Source organism: Vulpes lagopus, chromosome 1 (assembly GCF_018345385.1).
Source record: "Vulpes lagopus strain Blue_001 chromosome 1, ASM1834538v1, whole genome shotgun sequence".
NCBI lineage: Eukaryota > Metazoa > Chordata > Mammalia > Carnivora > Canidae > Vulpes > Vulpes lagopus.
The window spans coordinates 115,973,874-116,001,809 of record NC_054824.1 but is presented as its reverse complement, the minus strand read 5'-3'; positions in this window follow the sequence as shown (position 1 = coordinate 116,001,809).

The window sequence follows — 27,936 nt, the reverse complement described above, 5'->3', positions numbered from 1 at the left end:
AATGACCCTAGGAAGAAGGGCAGACGTTGCCCCCCCCCGCTTCCTGCCTGACAGAACATTCCCCTTCATCATATCCTCTTTCTTCCGGAGGTGACTCCTGCCCTTGCCCCCAGGGTGGAAAGGGTTCAGGAAACAGAAATCAGCTTATCATGAGGAAACACAGGCCAGGAATCATTTAAAAACATTTTATCTGTTACAAGGGGTAAAGAAGTCTCTAGGACAACAATGATTTGCCTCAGCTGGGAAAGACCAGGACCTGGTGGAAGAGATCTCCCTTCACCGAGGGAGCTAAGTCTTAGGTTGCTGCATGGGGCTCGCCCAGTCCTTATCAGCCGAGGTAGGAAGAGCCCTGGTCAGGAAGAACCCAGGTATGTTAGGTCTACATTCCTATTACCTGACACAGGATCTGGCTCATTAGATTCACAGCGAATGTTACAGTCAATGGAGTAGACAAATTCTGGTCTTTGCCACTGACTCACTCTTTGGCTTTGTCAAGCTTTATTGGGTAAGTATCTGGTTTTCCCTATATAGAGTGGAGCTGATAATAAATAAAACTGACCTCGCAAGGTTTTTTCAAGTGTGAAAAAGAGGCGATATTGAATGTCACTTGGTGAACTCAGAAAGGTAGGGATAAGAGACTTCCTAATTCTTCAATACCCCCAGATAATAATAGGTTAGTGACTAAAAAGAAATGCTTATTTTCTCACTGGCATTCTTTAATAGAATAGAAAGAATAAGAGGTTTTTTTTTTTCTTTCATGGAATCATTATTACTATTTCCATGTTGAAAAAGAAAAATAAAGGGGTGCCTGGCCGGCTCACTGCATAGACCATGTGACTCTTGTTCTTCTGGTTGTAAGTTTCAGCCCCAAAAATAAAGGGATGGCTCAGCCCCACTTTGGGTACAGAGATCACTTAAAAACAAAATCTTAAGAGAGAGAGAGAGAGAGAGAAATAAGAGAGAAAGAGAAAAATGTGGCAGATGATCATTTTTATTCTTTGAGACTTGGCTTTTAATGCAATCAAGTCTACTAACTGCTGGGATCCCTGGGTGGCGCAGCGGTTTAGCGCCTGCCTTTGGCCTAGGGCGCGATCCTGGAGACCCGGGATCGAATCCCACGTTGGGCTCCCGGTGCATGGGGCCTGCTTCTCCCTCTGCCTGTGTCTCTGCCTCTCTCTCTCTGTGTGACTATCATAAATAAATTAAAAAAAAATTAAAAAAAAAAAAAGTCTGCTAACTGCTGCCCAAACCTCATCCTGTTCACCACTCATTCTAACAAAGAGATTAGTTTAGAATCATTAGGAAAAATTCTGCCCCAAAATTTGGGATTTGATTGGACTTGGGATTTGATTAGAATTTTGTTAAACCCAAAATGTTGTGATACTAAGCCTTCTCATTCAGGTAGTTTCATTCACTTACTCAAATTACTTTTTTTCTCTGAGTACATTTTAGAGTTTTCCTCATAGAGTCTAGTGTATTTTTTTGTTCAGAATTGTAAAGGTTTTTTTTTTTCCTACTATAAAAGAGACTTCTCTCCATCATATTTTAGCTGTTTATAGATGATATAGAGGGAAGTTATTATCCTAATAAAAACTTGTCCTATAGTTGCCATAATAAAAATAGCAATAAGAAGTGATAAAATTATACTAGTATTGAACAGTTGCCAAATGGCAGGCACTATGCTGTGTGTTTATATGGATTTTTCCATTGAATCTTCACAGTAACCCTATAGTTATTTATCATTGTTTTCCTAATTTATAAATGAAAAAACCTGAAGTTCAGTGAGATGAAGTAACATGCCCAGGGTCACTCAGTTCATTACTGAGCACTTAATTAGTTCCCTTAGGTTTTCTAGATGCACAATCATATCATTTATACAAAAACAAAATTTTGTCTACTCCTTTCCAAGGTTTAAGTCTCCTATTTTTGTTTCATGATGCACAGAACTGGTCATAATTGTAGTAAAATGTTAAATAATTACCAACGTTTAAATGTTCCTGAAGCCTCATACCTTGAGTGGATATGAGTATATGATGCTGTAGTCAGCTGCAGTAATGATAACAGGAATCCCTGATGTTTACTGTGCACCCAGACAGTCTCAGTCTAGAATTGATGCTCTCAACCACGCTACTACTTCAAACCTATTCTCACCTGTGTCTCTCATGAATAAATAAATAAAATCTTAAAAAAAAAAAAAAAAAGAAACAGGAATGTTAGCATATTATTTAAAGACATGAGGCAATCTCCATAGATAAAAACAGAGTGACTAAAATAATTAAAATATTTATCAATATTTATCCTGCTGGAGTGGGGACTGCCCTGCTTTATCATTGACCTCTCTACAATTCAATTCTTTTTTTTTTAATTAGGCAATGTGTTCCAATGATGAACACCTTAAAAATTATGTTTTCAGAGGTGGTATACATAATGCGGGATAGAGTCCTCCTACAAAGAGTTCCTTTGTAAAATTCTGTTCAGGAGTGGGGCCATCAGAATGTGTGCAGAGCCCTGAGTCTCTCCTTTCTTGCAAGGCAGCTTTAAAAATGGTTGGATTGGGACAGAGTTTCTGACAAAAGCCCTTTCCTCATTGGCATAATCTTTGGACCGCTGTACAGAGTTCACATGTGGCTAGCCTGAATGAGAACCAGCTCAGAGAGCTCTGTTGGCAGTCTTGTTGCTGTCACCTTTTGTAGAGTTTCCTCTCTTTGGCCACCCCCCGCTTTCTCATTCAGATGTGGGGCACACAGCCTTAATGGGTAACGGATGTTTGCACTAGCAGATTCGTCCTCATTAGTCTCAGTTCTGATTGGGCAGCTGAATGTTCGCAGCATGGAAAGTCACAATATTTCAACAATCAATTGCCTCAAAGCACTTGAGCAGACAGTAATAATGATGGTATATTGTATGAGGAGCAATTGAACCATGTCTATGTCTTTAAATTTGTTGGCATGTTTCTTCTCACCATACTGTCATTTTTGTGATTTACTTTGTGCCCAAAATTACTTGTCTCACAAGTTGATGTCAGGCTCTCTGTTCTCAACACCATGTAATTATAGGTGGAAATGGGGGAGGTTGAAGTGGTTTGGAGTAGTGTGGCACAGGGCAGTGGTTTTCAGACAGTTTTCAGTGGAGTCCTGGGGTGCTGCAGAGACACCTCCATGGAGGTGCTCCAGGGATTGGGAAGGAGTAGCCAGGACTCTAGATGCCACCTCATTCCCACTTGAATCAGAGTAGCTGATCCTATCCTGTCTTATGTTTTGGGAGGAAGAAGGTTCCAGAAATAACTCCCTGGAAATCACTGGTGCTGTGAAATAAACACTGGACTAGTGATCAGAAGGCCTGGGTTTGCAGATTGTTTCTCTCATCTACCTGATGGCTCAACCGCAAGTAACCCTATGAATTCTTTGATGGTTTCCTCACTTGTAAAATGGAGATAATGGTACATTTCCCCCATGTCACAAGATTAACTTTTTACATCAGACAGAAAAGGCAAATTCTAGACTATTATAAAAACACAAAGTTTATTATCTAGAATAGAGAAGAATTAGTCTCAAAAGAGTTCATTTAATTTGCTTAAATATTGATGGAGGACTACATAGACATATTTTTATAGATTGGCCAGGAAAGCTATGGTCAATTATCATGATGCAGTAGCTTTATTCAGTTATTTTTTTCCTTTTGAGCCCTCCTTCCCCCTCAAATTTTTTTTTAAGTAGGCTCTATGCCCAGCCCACGTGGAGCCCAACGTGGGGCTTGAACTCACAACTCTGAGATCAAGACCCAAGCTGAGATCAAAAGCTGGATGCTCAGGCAACTGAGCCATCCAGGCACCTCTGTTTCCTCCTCAATTTGTATTAAATTGCATACACAGAAGAAACCTGTAAGGAGTCACCTGCTATTTTGCTGTAATTAATTTCTCTAGAGACAGTGATAATCATCCTGAAATCCATGGCTCCTAAAGGCCCACTTTATTTTAAATGCAGCCTTTCAGTTCCCACAACATGGAGGAAATGGAATGCAACAAGGTTGTAAAATTATACAACTCAGATGTGCAAAAACAATTTCAAGTCTGTTCCCTTTGATTGCTCACTTGCAAGCAGACTTCCTCTCCTACTCTACCCTCTTCATTTCTCAGGTATCAAAAGGAAACTTCGATTTCATTCCTTTGCATTACTTCCATTTCATCCCATTTATGCAGGTTTGTTTCAGTGTCAGCAACTGGTCCATTCAAAGTTCAGCTTCCCATTAGAGCTGATAAAAATCCTTATCTGGTTGAGTCAATATCTTTAGATAAAATACTCTATCACTTAAATGTAGTCTCATCCACCCTTTCTTCTTTGATCTGGGAAAATGGGCAGGACTTCCATATCTTCTTGATGTCTTTCAGATAAAAGATGCTCTGATGGTGCAGTGTCCAGGCCTCCAGCAGCCTCAGAGGTAATGAGCCACGTGTGCTTGATCGAGTTTGCTGCTAGAGTAGTTTATGGCTTGGTCAGGTGCCTAGCGAGCTCTCTCACCTACAGTCACCAACTCTGAGCCTATATCTCCCCTCCAACCATGCCTCTGCCCAGTGGGTGCACCCAAGCCTCTACTGCCAGGGTCTCCCACTCTTGCCCCTTTGGGACCCACAGGGCCCCCAGTTTTCAAGCCAACCACTTCGGTATCTCCCCCAGTCCCTGACACCTGCCTGAGGGAGAGTCTGTGTCTGGTACTACTTCTTGATAATCAACAGCACCTTGGGAAACCCATACTCCATTCTCCTCTGTCCCACCCATCGTGTGTGACCTTGTCTCAGCCCCCCAAAAGAACATCGGAACACATCTAACCCTGCAGTCATATACCTCCAGCTCCTCGCTGGTCCGCAATGACCCTAGGAAGAAGGGCAGACGTTGCCCCCCCCCGCTTCCTGCCTGACAGAACATTCCCCTTCATCATATCCTCTTTCTTCCGGAGGTGACTCCTGCCCTTGCCCCCAGGGTGGAAAGGGTTCAGGAAACAGAAATCAGCTTATCATGAGGAAACACAGGCCAGGAATCATTTAAAAACATTTTATCTGTTACAAGGGGTAAAGAAGTCTCTAGGACAACAATGATTTGCCTCAGCTGGGAAAGACCAGGACCTGGTGGAAGAGATCTCCCTTCACCGAGGGAGCTAAGTCTTAGGTTGCTGCATGGGGCTCGCCCAGTCCTTATCAGCCGAGGTAGGAAGAGCCCTGGTCAGGAAGAACCCAGGTATGTTAGGTCTACATTCCTATTACCTGACACAGGATCTGGCTCATTAGATTCACAGCGAATGTTACAGTCAATGGAGTAGACAAATTCTGGTCTTTGCCACTGACTCACTCTTTGGCTTTGTCAAGCTTTATTGGGTAAGTATCTGGTTTTCCCTATATAGAGTGGAGCTGATAATAAATAAAACTGACCTCGCAAGGTTTTTTCAAGTGTGAAAAAGAGGCGATATTGAATGTCACTTGGTGAACTCAGAAAGGTAGGGATAAGAGACTTCCTAATTCTTCAATACCCCCAGATAATAATAGGTTAGTGACTAAAAAGAAATGCTTATTTTCTCACTGGCATTCTTTAATAGAATAGAAAGAATAAGAGGTTTTTTTTTTTCTTTCATGGAATCATTATTACTATTTCCATGTTGAAAAAGAAAAATAAAGGGGTGCCTGGCCGGCTCACTGCATAGACCATGTGACTCTTGTTCTTCTGGTTGTAAGTTTCAGCCCCAAAAATAAAGGGATGGCTCAGCCCCACTTTGGGTACAGAGATCACTTAAAAACAAAATCTTAAGAGAGAGAGAGAGAGAGAGAAATAAGAGAGAAAGAGAAAAATGTGGCAGATGATCATTTTTATTCTTTGAGACTTGGCTTTTAATGCAATCAAGTCTACTAACTGCTGGGATCCCTGGGTGGCGCAGCGGTTTAGCGCCTGCCTTTGGCCTAGGGCGCGATCCTGGAGACCCGGGATCGAATCCCACGTTGGGCTCCCGGTGCATGGGGCCTGCTTCTCCCTCTGCCTGTGTCTCTGCCTCTCTCTCTCTGTGTGACTATCATAAATAAATTAAAAAAAAATTAAAAAAAAAAAAAGTCTGCTAACTGCTGCCCAAACCTCATCCTGTTCACCACTCATTCTAACAAAGAGATTAGTTTAGAATCATTAGGAAAAATTCTGCCCCAAAATTTGGGATTTGATTGGACTTGGGATTTGATTAGAATTTTGTTAAACCCAAAATGTTGTGATACTAAGCCTTCTCATTCAGGTAGTTTCATTCACTTACTCAAATTACTTTTTTTCTCTGAGTACATTTTAGAGTTTTCCTCATAGAGTCTAGTGTATTTTTTTGTTCAGAATTGTAAAGGTTTTTTTTTTTCCTACTATAAAAGAGACTTCTCTCCATCATATTTTAGCTGTTTATAGATGATATAGAGGGAAGTTATTATCCTAATAAAAACTTGTCCTATAGTTGCCATAATAAAAATAGCAATAAGAAGTGATAAAATTATACTAGTATTGAACAGTTGCCAAATGGCAGGCACTATGCTGTGTGTTTATATGGATTTTTCCATTGAATCTTCACAGTAACCCTATAGTTATTTATCATTGTTTTCCTAATTTATAAATGAAAAAACCTGAAGTTCAGTGAGATGAAGTAACATGCCCAGGGTCACTCAGTTCATTACTGAGCACTTAATTAGTTCCCTTAGGTTTTCTAGATGCACAATCATATCATTTATACAAAAACAAAATTTTGTCTACTCCTTTCCAAGGTTAAGTCTCCTATTTTTGTTTCATGATGCACAGAACTGGTCATAATTGTAGTAAAATGTTAAATAATTACCAACGTTTAAATGTTCCTGAAGCCTCATACCTTGAGTGGATATGAGTATATGATGCTGTAGTCAGCTGCAGTAATGATAACAGGAATCCCTGATGTTTACTGTGCACCCAGACAGTCTCAGTCTAGAATTGATGCTCTCAACCACGCTACTACTTCAGAACCTATTCTCACCTGTTCTAGCATGTTCCATGCCACTCTAGCATGATCCTCATACTTCACACTTTTTCATCTATCATCTTCCCTAAGTTTCCTGGCTTTGTAGCTAAGCTTTATCTCCAGGTCTAGCTCTAGTTGGACTGCTGATCCTGTTGACCCTGGATCTTATTTGGTACTTACTTGTGACACTGCTTCCAGTAATGGTCTCCTGACTCTACCAATGAAATTAAATAAAGGGATGGCTCATCTCTGTGTCTTCTTTAGGTCTCAAGACCCCATCCTATTTAAGCCCAGAATTTCCTTTTACCAACATACATCATCAAAGTCTCTCCCAACTTCCCTTTAAGATATCTTTGAAAACAACAAGAAAAAGAGGAATTGGGGCAGCCCCGGTGGCACAGCGGTTTAGCGCTGCCTGCAGCCCAGGGTGTGATCCTGGGGGCCTGGGATCAAGTCCCATGTCGGGCTCCTTGCATGGAGCCTGCTTCTCCCTCTGCCTGTGTCTCTGCCTCTCTCTCTCTTTCTCTCTCTCACTCTCTCTGTGTCTCTCATGAATAAATAAAATCTTAAAAAAAAAAGAAAAAAAAGAAAAAGAGGAATTGACAAGATCGTTTTGTTAATTAAAAATTCACCATACCTAATGTCAGGAAGGCTAAAGAGAAGTGATACTCTTCTACATTACATTTCCATATTCTTTATAAAGGGCAATTTGACAGTGCATGTAAAAAAAAAAACCCAAAATCATAGAATTTTGCATATTCCTTGACTGAGAAATCTCACTTGTTGGAATTTATCCCAAGTCATCATGGATGAACACAAATATATTTCTATAAAAGCCTTTATTTCAATATTATTTATAATGGTTAAAAATTTGTAGAATCTAGATGTTCAACAATGAATGGTTTGTTAAATAAATTATACTACATGTTTCATAACATGGGAAAGTTCACAATATATACTGTTAGATGCAAGAAGTATATCATAACATATGGAGTATAATCCCATTTTTGTTATATAAAGACATATTCATTTCTCTATATATCTAGTGTCTATAGTTGTCTATAGACTATAAATATCTATTATCTATCTGTATATTTATAAATCATTACAGAAATCACCACAGAAAACTGAAATATATACCTCCAAATATTCAATTTTGTAATAATTGTGTCATTGTGTAATTATGAAGAAATATGGTGTATTTCTTCTTTTCTTCTTTTTGATCACTGGTTTCTGAATTTGCTACAATTGACATACATTACATTTGGAATAGGAAAAAAGTTATTTTTGACAGCTCTTTGTCAATTAGGCTTCAGCAAAGAGAAAACAAACTCTAGGGCTCAAATAAGATAAAAAGGTTTTAAATCTCCCCAAACTGACTTGGGATGAATGGTTTAGTGTTATGATGAAGCTGTATTTGCATTTTTTCAGGGAGCCAGATTTCTTTCACCTCGTGCTGCTACTATCTGGGTTTACATACTTTCCACTTGGTAGCAGCTGGTCAACCTCCATATCCATATTCTAGCCCACAGAAGAGTCCAGTACAAGTAGATTTGCCTATAAGGAGATGACCTGGAAATTGCATACTTCATTTCCATTCATTATGGGCTTCATCCTGGTTACATGAAGGCAGACTGTGATCTATAGCTCCCAGCCAAAGATACATGTTCAGAAATGGAGGGTGAAGGAATTACTACTAAAATGAAGAAGGAAGAATGAATAGTGGGAATCAATTAGTAGACACTTCCCCCAGATATTTTAAAGCTACTGTAGTTAAAACACTGTAATACTTAGTTCAAGAATAAATAAAATAATGGAGTAGAGCAGGTAAACCAGAAACAGGCTTGAATTCATTTAAAATTTAAGCATATAAAAAAATTAAAAATAAATAAAAATAAATAAATAAAATAAAATTTAAGCATATAAAATCAAAGCTTTTCAAATTAGGTTGCATGACAGAATGAATTATTCAATCGATGATGTTGAGAATTGGGTAACCCTTTGGGGAAAAAAATTAGATTAAATAACAACATGTATTCCAGATGTCTTAAATACTTAAAATGCTATAGGGAAATATTGATGAAAATGGTGACCAGATTGTACTTCTGCTTTAGTTGGTTCCCCGTTCCACAGATCTCTAGGCCTTATTGAGTTTAATTATCTCTTCACTGACCTTTGGCAACCAGAACTGCAAGTCATATGCCACATGGAAGGCCATGTTTGTATTTTTTGTTGTTGTTGTTGGTTTGTTTGTATCCTTTCTTTGATCCTTTTTCCTTTATGTCGATCTTATGTGTTGCTAAATAAAATGCATAGTAACCCATATAATGACTTTCAGTTTCCACCAGACTACCCTAAATGTGCATCTCATTGTATTTGCTGCATATAAAAAGTAGTCTCCAATTCAGCAACAACAAAAACTCGATTAAAAAGTGGGCAGATGGGGGATCCCTGGGTGGCGCAGCGGTTTGGCGCCTGCCTTTGGCCCAGGGCGCGATCCTGGAGACCCGGGATCGAATCCCACGTCCGGCTCCCGGTGCATGGAGCCTGCTTCTCCCTCTGCCTGTGCCTCTGCCTCTCTCTCTATCTCTCTGTGACTATCATAAATAAATAAAAATTAAAAAAAAAAAAAAAAGTGGGCAGATGGGCAGCCCGGGTGGCTCGGCGGTTTAGCGCCGCCTACAGCCCAGGGCGTGATCCTGGAGACCTAGGATCGAGCTCCTTGCATAGAGCCTGCTTCTCCCTCTGCCTGTGTCTCTGCCTCTCAGTTTCTCTCTCTCTCCTCTCTGTGTATTCTCATGAATAAATAAATAAAATCTTTAAAAAAAAAAGTGGGCAGATGACTAGAATAGACATTTCTCTAAAGACGATATGCAAATGGCCAAGAAACTTTTTTTAAAATATATATTTTTTAATTTTTCTATATTTATGATAGTCACAGAGAGAGAGAGAGAGAGAGAGAGGCAGAGACACAGGCAGAGGGAGAAGCAGGCTCCATGCCCTGGGAGCCCGACGTGGGATTCGATCCCGGGCCTCCAGGATCCCACCCTGGGCCAAAGGCAGGTGCCAAACCGCTGTGCCACCCAGGGATCCCCATGGCCAAGAAACTTATAAAAAGATGCTTAACATCACTAACATTAGAGAATGCAAGGGCACCTAGCTGGTTCAGTCTGTAGAGCATCTAGTAGAGCATGTGACTCTCAGTGTCAGTGTCATGAATTCAAGCTTGACATTGGATGTGGAGTCTACCTAAAAAAGAAAGAATAAAATAGAGAATGCAAATCAAAATCACAATGAGATCTCACTTCATGCCACATTCTACCCATTGATAGGATGGCTACTATTAAAAATTTTTTAAAACAAAACAAAACAGAAAAAGTGGTGAGGATGTGGAGAAATTGGAACCTTTGGACACTATTAGCGGGAATGCAGCTGCTATGGGAAACAGTATGGCGGTTCCTCAAAAAATTAATAAAAATAGAACCACCATATGATCGAGCAATTCCACTTCTGAGACACATATTGTATGACTCCATTTACATGAGGTATCTAACATAGACAAATTCATAGAAACAGGAAGTAGAATGGTGGTTACCAGGGGTTGAGGGAAGAGGGAAACGGGGAGTTGTTTAATGGGTACAAAGTTTCAGTTTTGCATCGTGAAAGAGGTCTGGAGACTGGTTGCACAATGCTAGTATACTTAACACCACTGACCTGTATACTTTAAATGGTTAAGATAGTAAATTATAGTGTTATATGTGTTTTACCATAATTTTAAAAATTTATTATTTATGTATTTTTAAAAAGATTTTATTTATTTATTTGACAGAGAGAAAGCACAAGCAGGGGGAATGGCAGACAGAGGGAGAAGCAGAGAGCCTGATATGGGATGCAACCCAGGACCCTGGGGATCATAGCCTGAGCTGAAGGCAGATATTTAACCACCTGAGCCACCCAGGTGCTCCTACCATAATTTAAAAAATTAATCTTATTACAGAATTTGTGGTTTCAGATTGCAAGAATTAGAAATAGAGATTTCTGGGATCCCTGGGTGGCACAGCGGTTTGGCGCCTGCCTTTGGCCCAGGGCGCGATCCTGGAGACCCGGGATCAAATCCCACGTCAGGCTCCTGGTGCATGGAGCCTGCTTCTCCCTCTGCCTGTGTCTCTGCCTCTCTCTCTCTCTCTCTCTCTCTCTCTCTCTCTCTGTGTGACTATCATAAATAAATAAAAATTAAAAAAAAAATTAAGAAAAATAAAATTAAAAAAAAAAAAAAGAAATAGAGATTTCTTATATCTGAGCTATCCAGCATGATAGCCACCAGCCACATGTGGCCATGGAGCACTTAAAATGACTTAATTCTTAATTGAGATGTGCTATAATTTAATAACATACATTGAAGGGGTGCCTGATTGGCTCAGTCAGTAGATGAGACTCTTAATCTTGGGGTTATGAGTTCAAGCCCCATGTTAGGTGTAAAGATTTCTTAAAAATGAACTCTTAAAAAAATAATAGTAATATTACACACTGAGGTTCAAAGATCTAGTGCAAAAAAATTTAAATATCCAGTGATCTTTATATTGATTATATGTTGAATGATAATATTTTGGATATATTAGGCTAAGTAAAAAATAGTATTATTTTTTAAAAGATTTATTTTAGAGAGAGCACACCAAGTAGGGAGAAGGGCAGATGGAGAGGGAGAAAGATACTCTTCTGCAGACTCCGTGCTCAACATGGAGCCCCACTCAGGGCTTGATCCATGACCCTAAGATTATGACCTGAGTTGAAATCAAGAATCAGACACAACTGACTAAGCCATCTGGGTGCCTCAAGTAAAAATATATTATTAAAGTTAATTTTAGGGGTGCCTGGGTGGCTCAGTTAACCATCCAATTCCTGATTTTGGCTTAGGTCATGATCTTAGGGTTGTGGGATCAAGTCTAGGGTTGGGCTCTGTACACTGGGTGGGGAGCCTGCTTGAGAATTTCTCTCTCCTTCTCCTGCTCCTCCCCTCTAAAAATATCCCATTAATTTTAACTGTTTCTCTTTACTTTTTAAAAATGGGGCTACTGGGGATCCCTCTGTGGCTTGGGGATCCCTGGGTGGGCTTGGGGATCCCTGGGTGGCTCAGCGGTTTAGCACCTGCCTTTGGCCCAGGGTGCGATCCTGGAGTCCTGGGATCAAGTCCCATGACAGGCTCCCTGCATGGAGCCTGCTTCTCCCCCTCTGCCTGCCTCTCTCTCTCTCTCGCTCTCTCTCTCTCTCTCGCTATGTCTATCATGAATAAATAAATAAATCTTTAAAAAAAATGGGGCTACTACTTTTGGCAGATATTTTGGAATTACCAGACCAGGAATTAATTAATTAATTTTAAAAGATTGTATTTTTTCATGAGAGACACAGAGAGAGAGGCAGAGACATAGGCAGAGGGAGAAGCGGGCTTCTTGCAGGGAAACTGATGCCAGACTTGTTCCCAGGACCCTGGAATCACGACCTGAGCCAAAGACAGATGCTCAACCACTGAGCCATCCAGATGCTCCACTAGACCAGGGATTCAAAATAACTATGAATAATATGTCAAGAAATCTAATGCAGAAGGTGTACACATAAGAACAACTGGGTGATAAGAGCAAAGAGATGGAAACTCTAAGAAAGAATCAAAAGGAAATGTTAGAAATCAAAACCACTGTAATGGAAATGAAGAATGCCTTTGATGGGCACATCAATAGACTACCCATGAAGAAAGAATCAGTGAACTTGAAGATATATGAATAGAAACTTCCCAAACTGAAAAACAAAGAAAAGAATGAAAAAGATAGAACAGAATATCCAAGTACTGTGGGACAATTAAAAAGGTGTAACATACAGTGATTACAATACCTCAAGGAAAAGAAAGACAAAAAAACAAAAGAAAGACTTAAAATAATCATAGCTGAGAATTTCCCAAAATTTATGAGACACCAAACCAGATTCAGGAAGCTCAGAGAATACCACAAAGGATAAATAACAAAAAAATGTACCAATAGGCATATTATATTCAAACTGCAGAAAAGCTGAGACAAGGAGCAAATCTTGAAAGAAGCCAGAGGGGAGAAAAAGACATCTTATCTCTAAAGGAACAAGAATAAGAATTACATTGGCCTTTACTTCAGAAACCATACAAGCAAGAAGAGAGTTGAGTAAAATATTTAAAGCATTAAAAGAAAAAGCCAGTAACCCAGAATTCTACATTCAATAAAATTATCTTTCAAAAGTGAAGGAGAAATAGACTTTTCCAGACAAGCAAAAGTTGAAGGAATTTTTCTCTAATAGACCTGCCTCATAATAAATGTTAAAAGAAAAAAAAAACGTTAAAAGAAGTTCTTTAGAAAAAAGGAAAAAGATAAAGGCCAGAAAATCTGATCTACATAAAGAGAGTTTGGGAAATGAAACATTGAGAAATGAAGGTAAAATAATTTATTTTTAAAATTCTTTACTGATCTAACAGATCAGAATAATAACAGCAGTAATATATAGTATAATTCTAGCTTATGGATAAGTAAAGTATATGACAATAAAAATCATAAGGGGCCCTTTCACGAAGATAGCACCGAAGGCAAAGAAGGAAGCTCCTGCTCCCCCAAAGCCGAAGCCAAAGCAAAGGCTTTGAAAGCTAAAGAAGCAGTGCTGAAAGGCATTCACAGTCACAAAAAAAATAGGAGATCCGCATGTCACCTATGTTCCAATGACCCAAGACCCTGCGTCTCCGAAGGCATATCCTCAAAAGAGTGCCCCCAGGAGAAACAAGCTTGATCACTATGCCATCATCAAGTTCCCCCTGACAACTGAGTCAGCCATGAAGAAAATAGAAGACAACAACACACTTGTGGATGTCAAGGCCAATAAGCACCAGGTCAAACAGGCTGTGAAGAAGCTCTATGACATTGATGTGGCCAAAGTCAACACCTTGATCAGGCCTGATGGAGAGAAGAAAGCATGTGTTCGACTGCCTCCTGACTATGATGCTTTGGATGTTGCCAACAAAATTGGGATCATCTAAACTGAGTCCAGCTGGCTATAAATCTAAATATAAATTTTTTCACAAAAATAAATAAATAAATAAATAAATAAATAAATAAATAAATAAAATTTTTCACCATAAAAAATAAAATAAAATAAAATAATAAAAATAAAATAAAATAAAATAAATAATAAAATAAAATAAAATAAAATAAAATAAAATAAAATAAAATAAAATAGGGCAGCCCCGGTGGCACAGCGGTTTGGTGCCGCTTGCAGCCCAGGGCGTGGTCCTGGAGACCCCAGATGGAGTCCCACGTCAGGCTTTCTGCATGGTGCCTGCTTCTCCTTCTGCCTGTGTCTCTGCCTCTCTCTCTCTCTCTCTCTGTGTCTCTATGAATAAATAAAGTCTTAAAAAAAAAACAAATGGTTTCTTTATAAAAAAAATTTTAAAAAGAAAAAAGAAAATAAAATCATAAGGGAAGGGAAGGAGGAATTAGAGATATCCTGTTATATGGTACATGTGCTACCCCTGACGTGGTATAATGTTATTTAAAAGTGGACTTAATTTCGTTGTAGACTAATTTACAAACAAACTCTAAGGCAATGACTAAAAAAACTTTTAAATAAGTATAATTGATACACTAAAAGAGGAGAGAAAAATGGAATCATACAAAATGCTCAATTAAAAACAGAGAAGGCGGGGCACTTGGATGGCTCAGTAGTTGAGCATCTGCCTTTGGCTCAGGTTATGATCCCTAGTTGGGGATCAAGTCCACCATCAGGCTCCCCATAGGGAGCCTGCTTCTCCTTCTGCCTATGTCTCTGCCTCTCTCTGTGTCCCTCATGAATAAATAAATAAAATCTTAAAAAAAAAAAAAAAAAAAAAAAAGCAGAGAAGGCAGAGGAAGACCAAAAAAGAAAAAAAAGAAAAAACAAAAACAAAACAAACAAAAACAACAACAAAGAACAAACACATACAGACTATATTAATCCAGCTACATCAATAAATATATGTGAATATAAATGTGAATGGTCTAAATATACCAATTAAAAGACAGAGACTGGGGCACCTGGATGGCTCAGTCAGTTAAGCATCTGCCTTCAGCTCAGGTCATGATCCTGGGGTCCTGGGATTGAGCCCCACATTGGACTCCTTGCCCAATGGGGAGTCTGCTTCTCCCTCTCCCTCTGCCTGCCACTCCCCCTGCTCTTGCTCTCTTTCTCCCTCTCTGTCAAATAAATAAATAAAATCTTAAAAAAAAAAAAAAAAAAAAGAGAGGGATCCTTGGGTGGCTCAGTGGTTTAGCACCTGCCTTTGGCCCAGGGCATTATTCTGGAGTTCTGGGATCGAGTCCTACATCGGGCTTCCTGCATGGAGCCTGCTTTTCCCTCTGCCTGCCTATGCTTCTGCCTCTCTCTCTCTCTCTCTCTCTGTGTCTCTCATGAATAAATAAATAAAATCTTAAAAAAAAGAGAGAGAGAGAGAGAGACTATCAGAGTGGATAAAATAACAAGACCCAGCAATATGTTTTCTACAATATTATATTTCTCAAATATAAAGATATTAAAAGTAAAGAGATAAAGATATCCCACGTGAACAGTGACCAAAAGAAAGTGGCAGGAACTATGTTAATTTCAGACAAATTATCTCCTGCAATATTTTGAAAGGCAGTAATCATGCCAATCAGGCTCATAGCTCTAGTAGAAGAGTTTGAGGAAAGTCAGAATGTTTATGTATATTAACTGCTTTTTCTGTTAATAGCAAGGTCTTTAGCAAGGTCCTATGAAAGAGATGAAGCCGGCAAGAGTTAGTCAGGTTTGAAAGCAGAGTGAAATGGAATACATTTCCACTAAGGATGTTTGGTAAAACCTGTCTCATGTGCTCTATACCAGTCAGCAAGAGCCAGCCAGATGAATAGGTTTGGTTGCTTTCCAACCTAAGCCTGCAGCATCAGGTTACCCATCACAGTATTTTGAGTGTGGATATGTATCATGTACCAGCCAGTCTCCTCAAAAGAGAAGACTCTTCAGACTTTCCAGACATCATGTGTGGTTGCGGTTACTTGATCAAGGAGTTGAATGGAAGGAAATATACCAGAAATGTATTAAGAATCCACAAGACTGGCCTTCAAGAACTTGTAATTCTTCAACTCTGAAAGCAGTTCCCAGGGCCCCCACAACTGAACCTAACTGAAAGCATACCCTTCCATACCACTTCAGACGGGACTATGAAGGGTAATTTATTGAAGAACCTTCCAGAGGGAAAGCCAAAGGCCACAGAGGGTGATGAAGAAGATTGTCTGGCAGATTGGGGTCTAATGGGGAAACACAATTTATTGCCAGGGCAGGGAGCCTTTCACCTTAGCAAGCTTTATATCATTGTCATAGTTCAGTGATTGCTGTTTCCTCCCTTTCTTTTTCTGAAAGAGGATTATTATGAACCCATTCCTAATTCACTACTGTTTTTGGTGAGTGGAGGTGGGGAGGACAGATAACTTGTTTTTCAGAAGATGCTCACATGAAAAAGTCATAAGGTGCCCTGATGCAGAAATGTATGTCACAAAGATGCTAGATTTTGAACTAAATACAGTGGTCAGATGAAAATTTGTGTTGTTTCATTTGAACAGGGGACCAGTGTGTTTTATATGTAGGAAGAAGGTTAAGCATGTATAACTGGGTGATTAAGGGCTAGATTGTAGCTGGGACTGTACACATTTTCTTTTCTTCCTCTAGCAATAGAATTATCATATTTTAGATTAGCTCATGGCCATTCAACCAAAGGCTATATTTCTCAACCTCTTTAGCATCTGGGGTTGACCATGTGACTTGGTTCTAGTTAATGGGATGTGAGAATTCATATATACCATATATTCTTAAGCTATTAAAAGAAAAAGCCATGCTTGCCCTTTTCCTTTCTCTCTCTCCAACGTCTGAAAAGTTGATAGGTCAAAAGAGCTAAAATAGGCATCTTAGATCCTAGGGGAGCAGGAGTGCCTGGGTTGCTCAGTTGGTTGAGCGTCCGACTCTTAATTTTGGCTCAGGTCACAATCTCAGGGACCTGGGATAGAGCCTCGTGTCCAGCTCTTTGCTCAGTGGGGAGTCTGCTGGAAATTCTTTCTGTCCCTCTTTTCTGCCCCTCCCACTGCTTGTGCTTTCTCTCTCTCTCTAAAATAACTAAATCTTTAAAATGAAAAACAAAACAAAACAAAAAACAAGAGGGCAGCCATGGTGTAGCAACAAATGGTGTGACCCTCAGTACCATAGAGCTACCATATTAGCTCTGGAGTGCTTATGTTCAGACTGACACAGAGAGAAATAAAGTTCTTTCTTGTTTATTTGGGTCTTTGTTAAAGCAACTAAAGCTTAAACTTAATTAATGCAGGTTTATGATTAAGTATCATATCTCATTACATTGTAACTCTTTTCTAAATTGTGATTCTTGGGCAGCCCTGGTGGCACAGCAGTTTAGCGCCGCCTTTAGCCCAGGGCGTGATCCTGGAGACCCTGGATTGAGTCCCATGTCGGGCTCTCTGCATGGAGCCTGCTTCTCCCTCTGCCTGTGTCTCTGCCTCTCTCTCTCTGCATTTCTATGAATAAATAAGTAAAATCTTTTTAAAAAATAAAAATAAAACAATAAATTGTGATTCTTTTATTATAAGCAGCCAATGAGTAATAATAAGAAGAATACTTAGGAATAATAACATGTAACAAGTCTCTACTATAATCCAAGGGCTGAAAGTTTGACCAACCCTTGCAGGATCTAAAATAGGAATTAGAGAAGATATCAGGAAATGAGGTTATTCTAATCTCTGCTTCTACAGAACAGACTTTCTCTACTTTGGTTGACATATGACCCAATATGATTGAACTGGTCCCAACTTTACTTCATTTCCTAACAGTGACAGAATGGGACCTCCTTTCTAATTCTAGAGTTCCCAGATAGGGAATCTGGCCCAGCTTTGGCTAGGGTCTACTTAATTCAACCATCCCTTCGACTGGTATTAGAGAAGAAAGTTCTCAGAAAAGGATGGTGCCAGCTTCACAGATAACCTATGGATCTAATATATGACTAATTTATGTTTCTATCTTTTACATTATACTTCATTGCAAGGTATGAAGAAATAGGAACTCCTATTCATCACTGGTAGAAATGCAAATTGGTATTTGCATTATGAAGTGGAATTTGGCAATATCTAACAAAACCACACATGTTTATTTTTGACACATCAAATGCGTTTCTAGGAAGTTGTCCTCAGGATGCATCTCCAATAATATGAAAATACATACGCATGAGATTGTTCATTGCAAAATTGTGTTTGCAGTCTAAATGTCCAAACATAAGAAAGCAATTGAGGTATGGTACATCTAAACTATGGAACTATAAGAAAATAGTAAAGTTGATCTCTATAAACTGATATGGAGTGATTTCTAGAATATATTTTTAAGTGAAAAAAAGGAAAGTACAAACAAGTATCTATGGCAGTTCTCAAAATGTGGTCCACAACCTGAGAGTCCCCAAGACTCTCCATGAAATCAAAACTATTTTCCTAATACTACTAAACCATCATTTATGGGACACCTGGGTGGCTCAACGGTTGAGTGTCTGCCTTCAGGTCAGGGCATGATCCTGGAGTCCCAGGATCCAGTCCCACATCAGGCTCCCTGCATGGAGTCTGCTTCTCTCTCTGCCTGTGACTCTGCCTCTCTCTCCATCTCTCATGAATAAATAAATAAAAATTTTAAAAAATAATAAATAAAAAATAAACCATCATTTATTTGCCTTTTCTCACAACGTTGGCATCTCACTGATGGTGCCAAAACAATGAGGGTAAAACTGTTGAGGCCACCACAAATCAAGCTTGTGACAAGTATACTTTCCTGCAACATACTCTTGGTGGGGGTGGGGGGTGGGAGGGTGGTATCAGGAGTGGGGGAGGCAATTTCACCTTAATGGAGCAGTAAAAATTGGTGATTTTATTGAAACTTGACCCTAAGTACATGTCTTTTCAATATTCTGTGTGACTAAATGGGAAGTAGTGCTTCATGATAGAAGCACTTCTGATAGAGTATGATGGTTATCTCAAGGAATGGTATTTCTGCTGTTTGAGTTACAAGCTAAACTAGCCACTTTTTCACAGAACACCATTTCTACTTGAAAGAACCAATGATAGACAAACTATTGTTATTCAGACATGGGTATTTGACAGTTTAGTTGTTGTTTTCTCAAGTATGACTGAAGTGAGCCCATTGCTTCAAGCAAAACCACTGATAATATATGTTACTAATAGAAAAATTCAAACTTTCAAGTCAAAATTGTAATTTTGGAAAAGCCCCATCCACTACCATGAAGGGTTTTCAGCTTATTGATTCAGCTTAAAGCCTTTTCTGATGGGATCAGAGATGATAGTAAATCAAGTAGTTTTTGATACAGTACAATGCAATGTGTCAACATTCAGGAGTCCATATACTTAAGTGGACCATAATTTTCCAAATGACCAAATGATGGTACAAAATCATGCATGAGGGAATCCCTGGGTGGCTTAGTGGTTTAGTGCTCGCCTTTGGCCCAGCACGTGATCCTGGAGACCTGGGATTGAGTCCCACATTGGGCTCCCTGCAGGGAGCCTGCTTCTCCCTCTGCCTGTGTCTCTGCCTCTCTCTCAATCTGTGTCTCTCATGAATAAATAAATAAAATCTTTTTTAAAAAAATCATGCATGGTTAAAAAATGCTATCAAAGATAGATCAATAGATTTTTAACATAGTAGAATTTTTAGAAGTTCATTGATATAGCTTCAGATTCCACATTGCAACTAACTTTTAAGAAACTATCACTATTGTGTGTGGCTTTTTTAAAAGAATTATTTATTTATTTATTCAGAGAGAGAGAGAGAGGCAGAGACACAGGCAGAGGGAGAAGCAGACTCCATGCAGGAAGCCCGATGTGGGACTCGATCCTGTGTCTCCAGGATCACACCCCAAGCTGCAGGCGACGCTAAACCACTGTGCCACCGGGGCTGCCCACTATTGTGTTTTAAAGTCATATCAAAGAACATGCACAATACCTGAAAAGGCTGTTCAAATATTCATCCCTTTTCCAAAGACACATCTATTTGAGGCTAGCTTTTCTATATGCTTCCACCAAAACAATATACTACAGGAGATCACTTGAAGAAGCAGAAAGAGAATCCAGCTGTATTCTATTAACCAAGACATTAAAGAGATTTACAAAACATGTAAAACAATGCTATCTTCTTTCTGTTTTTTTAGTTGAGAAAGTGGAGTCATTTTTCACGAAAATATGATATATTTACATTTCATGAGCTTATTATTGTTACTTTTAGTTGAACTAGTAAATAACTATTTTTAGTTTCTCAGATTTAATTTCTAATGCAGTAAATATAATGGATGTCGCCCACATAAACAAAAGCTCTTCGCTACTTCAATAATTTTCAATAGTGTGAAGAGGCCTTGAGATGAAAAAGTTTGAGAATTGGTTATCTATACCATATATATACATGGTGTATATGGTATATATCTGTATATACATATATACAGTGTGTGTGTATATATATATATTATATATATATTATATATATATACTTTTTTTTTTGCAAAAAGAAACACTGGAAGAAAACACTAGAAACTAATAATCTTGGTTACTTAGAGGGTTTACCTACATGGTGGGAGGAACGTACAGGACTGACCCTTCCTTAGGTAAACCTTTCACTTAGTATTGATTTTGGAACCACACTTTTTTAAATGGAAATTTAAATTTTTATTTTTAAATACAAAAAAATAATGATAAAACCAAAAGAATGTGTGGCAACCATAAAATAGAATATAAATTTTAAAAATAAGCCTAAATGTACTTCAAAAGAATACATTTTAAGAGGGTAGAATAAAGAACTAACTCAAGTAGCTTTTGAACATGGTATTTTGACCTTATAAACCTCAGACTAAAGAAAAAAATAAGTATTGAATTATAATAGTAGGTTTGTTCTTTGCAGAGATGTGGTTGATATATTCTAGAATTGAAAATGTGCTAATCGCTTGAGAGTAAGGGAAAACAGGTTTCTCCCTGTCAGAGAAGAGAGGTTTTTGTTTTGTTGTTTTGTTAGTAGAATCTTTTTTTATTCTGAAAAAAAAAATTTTTTTTTTTTTCCCAACCACACACAGGAGGGGTTTGGGTAGGTGGAGGTGTCTATCCATCCAGCCCCAGCCCCCAGCCCATGTGGTTTTGGCAGCAATAAGGGGTGTGGGGTAATGGCCAAAAAATAAAAGTGGTATACATGTGTGTATGGGGAGAAGAGGGGTGCAAAAACAGTGGGGAGTGGTGGGGGGCAGGGACAGACAAGCTCAGTACTGGGAATGATGCAGGTGGGAAGCCATTTCATAACATTTCTTGTTGATCACACCACGGTGGACACCTTCTTTGCCCATCATCAGGACTAGTGTCTTGGCGGTCATGCTGATAGTGATGTTGAAAGTGGCCTGAAACTATGAAAACCAGGAAGACTGGCATGAGTCTTGTGGTGTTGAGTTGAAACCAAAAATTCATGGTTTTCAGCCTATGGGTACAGAGTTGTGTGTGTGTGTGTGTGTGTGTGTGTGCATGTACGCATTCTACCTCTGTCCCCTCTGATGGGTCCTTAAAGTAATGACACTCCAGTAGTTATAAGCACACCTATAGCCCAGGTCTTGGTTTCTAAATGTCTTCTCTAATGAAAATAACTAGCATTTTTTTGAGAATTTTCTCATACTAGAAAATAAGAAAGTCCTCAAAAAATGACAGTTAAGTCAAAATGATATGGGAGTCAGTTTAAGGAGCTCCCGTTGGCCAAATACGAGAGAATCTGAGCATCAAAATAAATAGTGATCAGTCATAACCCACTGAATAGAAAGACTCCACAAATCTATACTGATATAAATAAACAAGTAAACAACCAAATGGAGGAGGAAAAGCACTTAGTAGAATAGTAGCAGAATGCCAACTAATAAATGTAAAAGAAATGGTGTAAGAAATTGGTAAATATGATAGTAATATTGGATTCAAGCTAGAATCAGAATGGATTAGACACTACCTTAACCAAATAATTAAAGTTAATATTACCAGTAAGGGGACAAGTCAATTTTAAAATCAAGTGTCACCTAATACAATGTACTGAGAAGGGCATAATGTCACTTTTGTGATATATCTATCAAAAATGCTCAGCCTCGATCTAATTATGAAGAAATGTGAGACAATGCCAGACTGAGTGTTCTGCTGTAAAATAACAGCAAGGTTATGAATGACAAAGACCTCAAGAGATATACTAACTAAATATAATGTGTGATTCTAGATTGAGTCTTAGTCTAGAAATTTTTGCTTTCTTATAAAAAATGTTATTTGACTGTACTTGACAACTAGAAAATATGAATCTCGTCTGTATTTTGGGTAATAGCATTATATTAATGTTAGTTTCTTAATTTTTATTTATTTTTTTATTTTTAAAAATTTTTAAAAATTTTTATTTATTTATGAGAGACAAGGAGAGAGACTTGTCTCTCTTTCTCTCTCAAGAGAGAGCAGCAGGGACATAGGCAGAAAGAGGCAGGCTCCATGCAGGAGCCCAACGTGGGACTCGATCCTGGGACTCCAGGATCACGCCCTGGGCCAAAGGCAGGTGCTCAACCACTGAGCCACCCAGGCGTCCCATCTTAATTTTTTTTAAAGACACATTTGCTCACTTGAGAGAGAGTGAGAGAGCATGGAGGGGCAGAGGGAGAGAGAGAATCCTCGAGCAGATTCCCTGCAGAGTGTAGAGCCTGACCTAGGACTCCACCTCAGGACCCCAAGATCACAAATAGAGTCAAAACCAAGAGCCAGCTGCCCAACTGACTGAGCCACCCAGGGGTCTCATTAGTTTCCGAATGTTGATAATTGTATTATGTAAGGGAATGTCCTCGTTTTTAGGAAATACACACTGAAATACCTTGGGCTTAATGGGCAGCCTATCTGCAACTTATTCTCAACTGACTCAGAAAAAAGGGACATATATGTGGGAAATAATTGTATGTATGTGTGTGTATGTGTGAGTGTGTGTATAATAATGAACTAAACCTGAAGAAGAGCATATGGGAGTTCTTTGTACTATTCCTACTTTTTTTTTTTTTTTTTTGGTTAAGCCAAAAGTATATTAAAAGAAAAAAACCACAGGGTACCTGGGTGGCTCAGTGGTTGAGCATCTGTCTTCGGCTTAGGTGGGATCAAGTCCCACATTGGGCTCCCTGCAGGGAGTCTGCTTCCCCCTCTGCCTGTGTCTCTGCCTCTCTCTGTATCTCTCATGAATAAATAAAATAAGTAAAAAAAAAATACAATAAAAAATCACAAGACAAAAGTAAATGAGAAAGTAAGGAAATTTAGACACATGCTCTAACATGGTTGGACTTTAAAGACATGCTATGTGGAATAAGCCAGACTCAAAAGCACAAATATTGTGTGATTTAACTTACATAACTTTACTACTCTAGTAGTAAAGTCATAGAGACAGAAAGTAGAATGGAGGTTGCTAAGGGCTAGGGAGAGGGAGGAATGGGGAGCTAGTGTTCAGTGGATACAGACTTTCAGTTTAGGGTCATGAGAAAGGTTCTAACGTTGGTGAGTTGGCGATGGTTGTCCAACATCATGAATGTACTTCATGTAAATATACTGAATTGTACATTTAAAAATGTACCATTTTACATTATGTATAACTCAGATTTATATTTCAACTCCACATCAGCAGCACTCCTTCCCCAGAACTGATTACAAACTGCACATTCATTCAACAAAACATGTAAGGAACAACTTCTGTCCAGACCGGAGATCTCCTAACATCTTGCCAATCACAGTAAGAAACAGCCTATTATAGTTATGAGCTGGCTCAGGAAGTAATCTCAATCACTACAGTCATGAGCCTACAGCCTGTCTGCAGACATCCAAGGATGGTGACCGAGAAACCAAGCATTTTGCAAGCCTTTGCCTGTCGCACCCTTTGACCTTAGCAGTGTGAACAGGAAAATTAAAGCAAAGTGAAATAGCTGACTTCTGCAGTGTGAATTCTGGCACAGTCTGGCCTGAAGCAGGCCCAAGCTCTCATCTAGGTGACTCATTATTTTTTTATAGTATCAACAATGGCAAAGTGTCTTCTATACTTGAAGTATGTGTAGTAATTGCCTATACAGCATCACACATCAAGGCACAGTAAATCTTGTCTTATTTTTTAGAAACTTCGAGGACCAAGTGGAAAAAATCATTTCCCTTTTCATAGCCACAGTGACATTGCAGGCCTTCCTTTTTTTTTTTTTTTTTTTTTTTTACCTCCAAGCCTTAAATTTTTTTAAAGCCCTAATAACCACGTTACCTCTAATTCCTTCTGGAGAAAACCACAAACTTTATCTTCCAAAAGTATTGCCAAATAGTCACCATTTTCTACAGAATAAGGTCCCACACCCCACCTCAGCCTAGCAGTTTGACCTCTCTTGAGTTTTAACTTCCATAACCTGCCTTCTGTATCTGCCAAATTAGACCACTGAACCTTGGAACAGATCTCCCAATGAGTACATCCATTTTCAAGACTTTAAATATACATCAATGAGTTCTCTCACCAGCTTTTAACTCGAAGGTCTCCTTTTCCTCAAATCCTTGCCAATCCTACCTTCTTCAGCTTTTGAAAGTCACTGAACTACTCATCTCTTCTCTTTTGAACTCCTAGGCACATTCACCTATTATTCTTTGCTTACTTACTTTTCACACCAACCAACTTCACACTGTATACTTAGAGAGCTCTCGAAAATATTGGTCAATATTTGCCAAGTGGTATTTCATTTCCCACGCAGATCCTCTCATTGTACCTAAAAATTGAGGCCAAAGTCTTTTCTTTGACTTAAAAAATAACACCTACTGGTTTTTATGATGACAAAAGTCGGTCAGTCCAAGCTCATTGCAGAAAACCAGCAAGAGGTCTCAGTTGGTTAAGTGTCTGCCTTTAGCTCCAGTCATGATCCCACAGTCCTGTGATGGAGTCCCACATCGGGCTCCCTGCTCAGGAGTGCTCTTCCCCTGCTTCCCCTGCTTATGCTCCTCTTGCTCTCTATCTCAAATAAATAAGTGAAATCTTTAAAAACAAACAAACAAACAACAAAAAAAAAAACAAGACCAACAAAAACGTGTGAGAGAAGGGTGCCATAATCTCACAACTTGGACATAGGCATTATTTACATGGAGGGTGATAGATATGATGTAGCAAATGAAGCTGAATCCTGGAAGTACACCTTTTGTTTTGTTTTGTTTTGTTTCTGTGGACATTGAAATCATGTCTGTAGTGGATGAAGGTTAGTGTAGATCTAGAAGCCCCCAACTAAAAGAAATAAATCTTCAATTTAATTAACCTGGAAAAAAGAGTATAAACTCTTGAATGTCCCCCAAAACGTCTCTGCTTTATTTCCCAAGAACAATCTGTAGCTGGGATAGCTAACTGCTCTGTGTGAGTGGGGGTGGAGGTGAGTGAGGCCTCTAATCCTACAGCCCATCAGCTATTCGATGAGGAATGAATATCAGCTTCCCATTCCAGCATTGTAAGGTTTTGTTTTGTTTTGTTTTGTTTTTCCCAGCTTAGACCACCTGTTACCAGATAAGGATTCTCTCTCTAACAGTAACTTCGCTATACTTTTTTTTCACAGTTTGAAGTCTAGCAAACTAAAATTGTGAGGGTTTTTTTTCTCCTGGATTAGAGGTTTTTGGTTTTTTTGTTTTTGCATTTTTCAGGCAAGTTACAATTTATAAGATATGTATTTGAGAGAAATGGGAAAAGCAAGTGTATGTTTAAGTTCTACGGGAGAAGAAACTTTTCCTAAACAATATCATTAGTATGAAAAACAAGGACTTTATTTTGTGAATTGGATTTCAAAGCTACAAAGAAGGGCTTGTATCTCAGACTGGGAGGAGGGGGGGTGGTCTCAAGAATTCTTCAAGGCTCAACAAAATGTCGACAGACGGCAAAGCCCTGTGCTTACAGAATCATTAATCCCTTTGGAAAATGCACTTTGCAATCAGACAAATAAGAAGTGACAAGTGACCAATGAAGTAGAAGTTTGTGTAGGCTTTTTCTATATTCTCTCCCATAAGGAAGCTGGTAGATGAACATATGATTTTATTAAATGAAAACAAAGTGAACCTAACTCAAGAAATCTAGACGCTTGTTCAAAACAGTTGTTTTGTTTAGTTTCTAAAACTAAGGGGCACCTGGCGGGCTCAGTCCCTAGAGCTCATGACTTTTCATCTCAGGGCTGTGAGTCTGAGCCCCTCATTGGGCATAGGGCTGGCTGAAAATTTGAAAATAAACAAAATAAAATGAAACTAAATGGGATTCTTGTGAAATACAAAATATTGAGAACAAATCACAGATTTCTGATTTCCTTTTTTTTTTAAGGTTTTATTTATTTATTCATGGAAAAACAGAGACATAGGCAGAGACATAGGCAGAGGGAGAAGCAGGCTCCCTGCTGCGAGTCTGATGCAGAACTTGATCCCAGGACCTGGTCAAAGGCAGGCATTCAACCACTGAGCCACCCAGACAGCCCAGATTTCTGATTTCCAATGAGGGATAATGTGTCCAAGAATTATGAGACAGACAGAAGAGAGAGAAGGAAGGAAAGGAGAAAGGGAGGAGGAAGTCAAAACAGTTCAGCTATATGAAATTCTGTTTATTTCAAACTTCATGATCAGGACATCATGTTTCTTCACCGTGGAATACGGCCTGTGTGTGTTTTCATGTGACCATCTGGCTGTCCTGGCTGAAAACAACTCCACGCTAGATGGATCAAATCTTTCTAGATCTTACTCTCCCATCTCCCTCTTCTTGTCATACACCCACGATGCCCAAGCAGGAAATAACTGGTCTTAAAAACATTTGTAGCCATCCATTTTTAAAAGTAATTTATTTTTTTAGGGCCACTAAAGTAAAACTCGAAGTGAGCCACTGATTTGGTGAACGTTGCCTGAACCAAAAACAAAACAAAACAAAACAAAAAAAAAACAAACCCAGAACACATGGTCTGACTGCTCAAATAGGAGAAACGGAAATAAATATTTGAAGAAAGAAGTGCCCCCGCCCAAAAAATTTACCTCAGTTATTGCTCTAAAAGAGGCCAGTAGGACTAATAGCCTTAAAATGCCATCTACAGATAAAATGTAATTATTCTTCCTGGCAAGAAGAAAATGTTTAATCACAGGAACAGATATAGCTAGAAAGGAAGAAAATACAATAGGGCATAATTCTGGGATGTCTTTGCCCCATTAGTAAACAAACCATTTAAACTAGGCTTTGAATAGAGTTTCCAGCCAGAACATTAACTGTAAGGGGTTATCCAGAAACGATATGATGTCTGGTATTTGCTTCAAAATAAAACAGGAGAGAAGGGAGTATGTGAGGGTACAGATGAAGCTAGAGTGGCCTTGGGTTGATAACTGTTGCATCTAGGTGATGGATATGTGGGGAGTCATTATACTAGGATCTTCACATTAGATATATTTAAATTTTTCTGTAATAAAAACTTTAAAAAGCAAAACAAAGACAGACATTCTAGGCATGACTGAGTCTTTGTTTTTGAGGTCACCTGGTTATTTTTAAGGTCTTTTAAAAAAGAATTTATTTGGGACTCGTAGACACGTGTGTGGATTACTGCCAAGCACAAGTGGAAAGGCAGAGGAAAATGGGACTGATTTAAACATTTATTTCACCCTTGAAGAGGAGCCCTGATAATCTACTCTGTAAATGTGTTGCTGAGGAGAGCTCCCAAAACAGGTTGGAAAAATAAAATAAAATATATCTAAGTTTTAAAAATAAAGTATATCCAAGTAGCTTGGGCATGACTATGTTTTCCTGCCTTTTAAGGTAATATGGAAGAGTTGT